Source organism: Nicotiana sylvestris, chromosome 7 (assembly GCF_000393655.2).
Source record: "Nicotiana sylvestris chromosome 7, ASM39365v2, whole genome shotgun sequence".
In the NCBI taxonomy this organism is placed as follows: domain Eukaryota; kingdom Viridiplantae; phylum Streptophyta; class Magnoliopsida; order Solanales; family Solanaceae; genus Nicotiana; species Nicotiana sylvestris.
The window spans coordinates 159,111,168-159,119,150 of record NC_091063.1 but is presented as its reverse complement, the minus strand read 5'-3'; positions in this window follow the sequence as shown (position 1 = coordinate 159,119,150).

Below are 7,983 nucleotides of genomic sequence, written 5' to 3'. Positions count from 1 at the left end.
ACCCATTCTTTTGTGCCACAAATCTGCAGAAATCTCATCTTGTGCCGCGTTCAATTCACCTTGGCATATTTCTACATTTGTCCTGTACCACGTGCCATGAGCAACTCCCTTTGCAATCACCAATAATCCCTTAGTGAGTCTCCACTTTTGATTTGCAAAATAGTTCTCGTATCCATCTCGGTCTAAAGCAATTCCCGAGATAAAGTTCATCTGGAAATCAGGTACATGCCTCACATCCTTTAGAACCAATGTGCATCTGACATTTGTCTTGATACATATGTCACCAATCCCCACAATCTTTGAGTAACTTGTGTTACCCATTCTCACTGTGCCGAAATCACCTGCTACATATCTGCAAAAAAGATCTCTTACCGATGTGGCATGGTAAGATGCTGATGTGTCAACTACCCATTCTGACTCTGGACCTGACAGGTGAATGCATTCCTCTTCCTCATTTATAAAGAGGACAACATTATCATTGTTTCGCACCATGGCAGCTGTGTTGTCGTCATTCTTTTGGCCACTGGTTTCACCTTTGCCCTTCCTTGGATTTGGTCAATCTCTTTTGAAGTGACCTGGTTGATCATAGTTGTAGCAATTTTTGGCTCTTGATTTGGAGCGGTTCTTTGACTTCCCACGAGCTTCGGATCTACCATAGTTGCTCGAACTCCTTTGATAACTCCTGCCTCTACCTTCTGTGATGAGAGTCTGCCCTTAATTTTCAGGCTTCTTTCTCATCTTCTCATTGAGTAGAAGAGTCGATGTAACATCTTTCAACTCAATAGTAGTCTTACCGTGCAGGATGGTTGTTGCCAAATTATCGTACGAAGATGGCAACGAGTTCACTAGCAAGATGACTTTATCTTCTTCCTCGATTTTCACTCCGAGGTTGGCAAGCTGTGTGATTAGTCCGTTAAACACATTTAAATGCGACAAATTTTTTTACCTCCACCCATGTGTAGGGCGTATAACTGTTTCTTCAGGTACAATTTATTTGTCAACGTTTTGGACATGTATTGGCTTTCCAACCTTGTCCAAATTCCACGTGCAATGTCTTCATCAATGATGTTATTTACCACATCATCTGACAAGTGCAACCTGATTGCACTAGTAGCTCTTTTATCCAAGTCAGCCCAATCCTCAGCTTTCATGGTATCAGGCTTTTTGGCATCAGCATCTAGTACCTTGTGTAATCCTTGTTGGATGAGCAGATCCCTCATCCTTCTTTGCCATGTTGAGAAACATTTATCTCCATTGAATTTTGCTACTTCGTACTTTACTCCAGACATTTTTATTTTTCACCGAGTGTAGTACTATCGATAATGAATAGTATTTCAGTGAACGAGCAGAACTTGTGCTCTAATACCAGTTGTTGGGAATAAACCCCCACAGAAATAATATTCATAGTAATAAAAGCGAAATAATAATGTAGCACCGAGATACGGTAATTAACAAGAATAAAAGAGTAAAATCGATACCAAGATTTTTACGTGGAAAAACTCTTTTAATAAGAGAAAAAACCACAGCCCCGAGAGGAGCAACTGATATCACTATAGTAAGGAATTTTACACTTTGCAGGTCCGAGTAAAATACTCCAAAAACCACTACAACACTCAAAAGAAATAACCTTCTTTCGATATTCCCACCTCACTACAATATCACTCACTCTCTATTTTTCTCACAGACTATTTTCTTATACTCTATTTGTAAAACATCACTCTTTCTTTCTCTTTTTGTTGGTGTATAAAAATGAGAGTTGAAGCTCTCCTTTTATAGGCGGAACGTTACTCTCTCACGCCTACTATTTTTGACATTTTTCTCTTCTGTAGATTTGGTATGCCAACCAATCTTGAATTTTGAAATCTTATAGATTTCACTCAACCAAAATCAGATTTGGTATCATTATTGTTTTCCCTTTTTTCTTTACATATTATTTAATGAGGATGTACCCCACAAAATTGTCCCAGAACATTTTTCGCTTGAAGCATACACCGACAAATTTTTGCTAAGTGTCTGTTCTTCCTTTTCGCTATGCCATTTTGTTGCAGCGTGTTTGCACATGTGAACTAATGACGTATTCGACACTCTCGAAGGAAGTCAGCAAACTCATTTGAGGTATAATCCCTACTATTATCTGTTCGCAAGCAAAGAATTTTCTTACCAACTTCTGCTTCAACATCCTTTTTGAACTCTTTGAACTTTGAAAACGAATGAGATTTTTCCTTTAAGAAATAACTCCACAAATACCTGGAAAAGTCATCAATAAAAGTCACATATATTTCATCCCACCAATGGACATTTGCTTGACAGGTCCAAATACATTAGAATGAATTAATGCTAGCAGTTCCTCTTTAAATTTGGACTCTTCAAAAGGCAACTGATGCGTTTTACTGTATTGGCATCCCGCACAAACGGTGTCTGTTCTTACTTCAAGTTGAGGAAGACCCCTGATCATTGATTTTTCCATCATCACACTTAGCTTGGAATAACTCATGTGACCCAATCGTAGGTGCCATAAATCTGCAATCTCATTCTTTCTAGTCTTTTCTACATATTTCGACTCTGCAGACATTACATAAAGTGACTCTAATTTATGCCCTTTCATAATTGGATTTTCTAAGTTATTGAGATCACGATATACTATCACATCATGAGGACCGAACAGAACATAGTTGCCATATGATGTTAATTGTGATACTGAAAGCAAGTTTTTCTTCATACTTGGAACATGATAAACATGATCAAGTGAGATTTGGATGGAACTTTGTTGAGGAGAAACTATCGTCTTACCAATGTGAGCAATCGGTAGCCTTGAATTGTTAGTCGTAACCACAATACGACTTCCATTGTACGCTATTAGGTTCTGCAACTTTTGCTTATCACCTTTCATATGATTTGCACAACCTTAATCAATGATTCAGTCATTCTCATGATCAATTAATTCAAATATTGTTGATGTGAGTGCTAAATCTTCATCTTCTATAGCAAAAAATGTTTCAGCATCCCAATCATCTTTACTTTTCTCATTTGAATTTGACGTAGCAGCATTGCTTTCCACATACTTCTTCTTGGACCAGCAGTCTTTTGTCGTATGACCTTTTTTTCACAATTGTAACACTTCTCTTCAAAATTTTTATTGTTCCCATGATATTTCAAAGCTCCCCTTGAGCGTGAATATCCATCTCCATGAAAATTGCTTATTTTTAGAACTACCAGCAGTATGTTGCTTGAAGTTCTTGGTTTTGTTGGTATAGAGAGCTTCTTCTTCACTCTTCACCGAAGATCCTACCATTTGCTTCGCCATTATAACGACCCGACCGGTCATTTTGAGCTTTTACACTTCGCTCGCCAGTTCTCGGGAATGACCAGCCCCGTATGATGTATTACGACTTATATAAATCATCATTTTTGGTTTTCGGAATAATCGAATAGATTTAGAAGAGCAATTCTCAGTTTGAAGCTTTAAATTTGAAAGGTTTGACTAAGTTTTGACTTTGTAGTACTCGATCTCGGATTTGAATTTTTGTGATTTGGTTATCTCCATTAGGTGATTTTGGACTTGGAAGCGCGTCCGGAGTGTATTTTGGAGGTCCGTGATAGATTTAGGCTTGAATTGACAAAATTGGAAATTTGGCATTTTCCGGTCGGCAGTGGAAATTTTGATATTAGAGTCCGAAAAGAATACCGAAAATTGAAGTAGGTCCGTTGTGTCGTTTGTAACGTATGTGCAAAATTTTAGGTCATTCGGACGAGGTTTGATAGACTTTTTGATCGAAATTCAGAAGTTTTTGGAATTCTTAGGCTTGCGTTGATGATTTTATTTTTTGATGTTGTTTTGAGCGTTCCAAAGGTTGGAACAAGTTTGAATGATGTTATAGGATTTTTGGCATGTTTGGTTGAGATCCCGAGGGCCTCGGATATGTTTCGGGTGGTTAACGGATTAATTTTTGGACTTTGGACTTGGCAGATTTTCTGGTGTTGTTGCAGAAAATTCTTGTTCATCGCGTTCGCGGTGGGGTCCCCCATTCGCGAAGAGTAAATGAAAAGCTGAGGAATTTTTTCTATGCGTTCATGAGGAGGAGGACGCGAACACGGAGGTTGAGTAAAGTGTTTTATGCATTCGCGTGTCAGGGAACGCATTCGCGAAGGAGTGAGTTGGTAAAGCTTCGCGTTCGCGAAGCTGTGGACGCGTTCGCGAAGAGAATTTTTGGAGTTAGAAGAGATTAGCCTACGCGAATGCGAGAGGACCGACACGTTTGCGTAGAAGGAATAACTAGGCAGTCAAATTATATTTAAAAATCGAGGGTTTAAGTCCAATATCACAAAAACCATTAGAGAGCTCGGGAGAAGGTGAAATTTGAGGAGATTTTCAGGGGAGTAATTGGAGTAAGTATTCTTCACTCATATTTGGTTTAATTTCGTGATTTAGTCTTGAATTTCATCATTTAATTTGAAAAAGTAGAGTGGAAATTGGGAAAAAATGAAAGAAAAGTTTGAGAATTCTTTTGGGGATTTGAATGGGCAATTGAGGTCGGATTTTGATGGATTTGTAATGGGTAGACTCGTGAGGGAATAAGAATTCTAGTTTTGTGGTTTTTATCGAATTCTGAGACGTGGGGTCGGGTTTGGCCAGTTCAAGAGTTTTTATGTAAATTGGTTATTTTCGAGTAGGCTTTGTTCCCTTAGTATATTTTGATGGTATAAATCTATTTTTGGTTAGATTTGGAGAATCCGGAGGCCGATTCGAGAGGCAAAGGCATTGTGGGCTAGAATTTGGCCCGGATAGAGGTAAGTAATGATTGTAAATGTTGTCTTGAGGGTATGAAACCCCGGATTTCACATCGTTGTGCTACTTTGTGGTGACGCAGACGCTAGATGACGAGCGTGGGGTCGTGCACCGTTGGGGATTCTGACTTAGTTCATCCCGTATGACTGTTAAATCGCGTATTTGATTGAAATTGTTTGATATCATTGTGTTTTGGAAAGTATTATCATGTTTTGGAATGAATGCCATATTTGAGCCTCGTGCCAACTGTTTTGGACCCTTAGGGGATTTCTACTACTATTCATCACTGTTTTGACTTCATATTTATACTCAGTCATGATGTATTCTACTATTTTCATAACTCAGCCATATTTACTCCGTTTTGATATTTTAAATGATATTCTGGGATGAGCATCATGTTTTACTGTTGCCCGAGTGGCTTGAGAGATTTCTGACTAAGTGAGGCTGAGGGCCTGTGTTGTGAGGATATTATGGGATCGGGCTGCGCACCGTAGTAGTGTTGTTCTGATTCATGATTATGAGGTCGAGGGCCTGATTTGTTACGCCACGAGATGGCTTGTTATGAGGCCGAGGGCTAGTTTGATTATGCTACATGATGGCTTATTATAGCGTTTGGGCTGTAGGAGCCCCTCCGGAGTCTGCACACCCCCAGTGAGCGCGGGTACCTAGTGTGAGTGATGTGATGTAGCCCAAGGGGCTGATTACGAGTGATTGTGAGGTAACCTGAGGGGCTGGTTTTGTTGATATTTTGCCCGATGGGGCAATGTATGGTACATTTTTGCCCGATAGGCTGTTTATGTTTCTATTTTTTACTTACTGTTTTATCACTCGTTTGAAACTATTGAATGTTTTAAAAAGGGTTTTACTGAAACTGAGCTTGATTTATGAAGTGAATGATTTCTGTACTGTTTTGGAAATGTACTGCATTTGTTGTAGCGTTATGACGTGGTTTACATGTTTTCTTTCTGGTCAGCTATCACTTACTTTTTTTTCTTACGGAGTTGGTGTACTCACATTACTTCCTGCACCTTGTATGCAGATTCAGGTATTTCTGAACCCGGTAATGGGTGTTGATTGCTCAGTGGCAAAGTCATAGGAGTTAGTAAGGTAGTTGGCCGACATTCGCAGCCCTGCTCTTCTCCCTCTTGTCTTCCTTAGATTGTTTTTAGTATATTTTCAGACTCTTCATTATATTCAGACCTTAGTAGATGCTCGTGGCTTGTGAACCCTGATGTCGGGCTTGTGTATTTATTCCGCACTATTTATTTAGATTTATATCATGAGATTATTGATTAATAAATAGTATAAAAATGACTTTTATTGAATAATGGTTGATTCAGGAATTGTGTTGGCTGGCCTAGTTTCACGATAGGCGCCATCACAATCGGGTCGGTTTTTGGGTCGTGACAAGTTGGTATCAGAGCCTAGGTTACATAGGTCTCACGAGTCATGAGCAGGTTTAGTAGAGTCTCGCGGATCGGTACGGAGACGTATGTACTTATCCTCGGGAGGCTGCAGAACCTTTAGGAAATTCCACATTCTTGAATTCTTATCATGCGTCATTGATTCAGCTTGAAATGTAACTCTTTGAATTCTTTTCACGCGTTCGTATGTGCACATGAACGCTTGGTATCAGCTGTGCATCGACGGCTTATGATTCCCTGATCAAGGGGCAAGATGTGATCTCTGTTTGTTGATGTTGGGCTAGTCTGGAGGACTTAAGGCCAGGCCTTGCCTGTAGCTTGAGCCCTGAGCTGTTGATTGAGCGAGCGCGTGTTTCTGGATTTATATGTTCGATAGTGTCCCTATTAAGGGAAGTGGTGACTGGATAGTTATGTGATAAGGATGATATGACTGCAAGATGTGTTCATATGAATTGAATGAGACGAGAATGGTCTTCTTGGGGGTAGCAAGAACTATCTAGTGCTTCATGTCCATCGTGATTTGGTGTATAGCCTTGAGTTATGGGTGTGTTGGAGGATCCTTTCATGTTGCCTAGTTGGGAAGCGAAGTAGATTTCACATTGTGATATGAGTTCAGACTCAGGAAGATTAAGTGATTGCGTAATGTTTATGATGGTGGAAGGGTATAAAGAGATGTTAGTTTGAGGCGAAGCAGGTGGGTTATCTCCTGCGGAGTGTTCTGATGTTTGTGTGATCCTTACGTTGTTTGTTGGAAGGTCTCTTTTACTAGTGAAATATATGTTGCAATTTGAATTTGGGTCGCGTAAGAGATTGGGCTTACTGTTACGAGGGTGAATGCGAGATTTGTAGAAGATTTGAAGTACTAAATGGTCTGTGTTGCACGAGCTTATAAAGGATTAAGTTTAATCTCACTATAGTATTATGGCAGTAATAGAGTATATGCATTATGAGTTATTGTGTGATTTGATCTATGTCTTTGAGCCAAGTGAGGGGAGTCCTCTATTAATTAGTTGAGTGCACTGTTATGTGCTATGTTGGTTCCAGTTTGAGGCATACCAGTGAATCCGTTATGGCTTACGGAGGTTGAGACCGAGGATGGCTCGAGTAAAGGAAATTTCACTAAAGGTTATGTTATGCTTTATGGGTGTGAGAATCACGTAGTGACTTGAGTTGTTATGGGTAAAGGGTGTATGGTACATAGAACAGGAAGTTGCTTGGTTGCATTAAGGTGAGGTTACGTTCTGCAGTGTCGGGGTGCTAATGGAGCATTGGTCGTCCGGTCCGTTTGATCGGTCTAATTGCAGTTTGAGTAGAGTGGATGACTCTCGAGACTGGTTCTAGTGGATTCAATATTTTACATGTAATACTTGGAGATCTTCAGGTTGTATATTTGATTAGAAACTGAGGTTTGCATTGGAGGGAGTCAAGACTTGTGGCATTTCTATATCAATTATGGGATTCTATATATCAGTATCAAGAAGGTGAAGGTAATGGCTTTGGATTCGCAGGAAGTCTTTTCAGGGTAGGTATTTTGAATGTGGTGATTTTGGGAATATTTAAGAGAGTATTCAGCGGCTTATGAGCCTTAGACGGTATGGTTTTATGCTTGGATCTCGTGTGGTGAGTCTGGGTTGAGGAACTGCGGTATTATAGCGAGAAGAAGTATCAAGTTGAAGTTAAATAAAAAGGAACTTGGATAGATGGGATAGCTTGGTAGTAGGTCGGATCGGCAAGGTAAGGATATGATTAGCTCTTTGGGTGCTTACGAGGTAA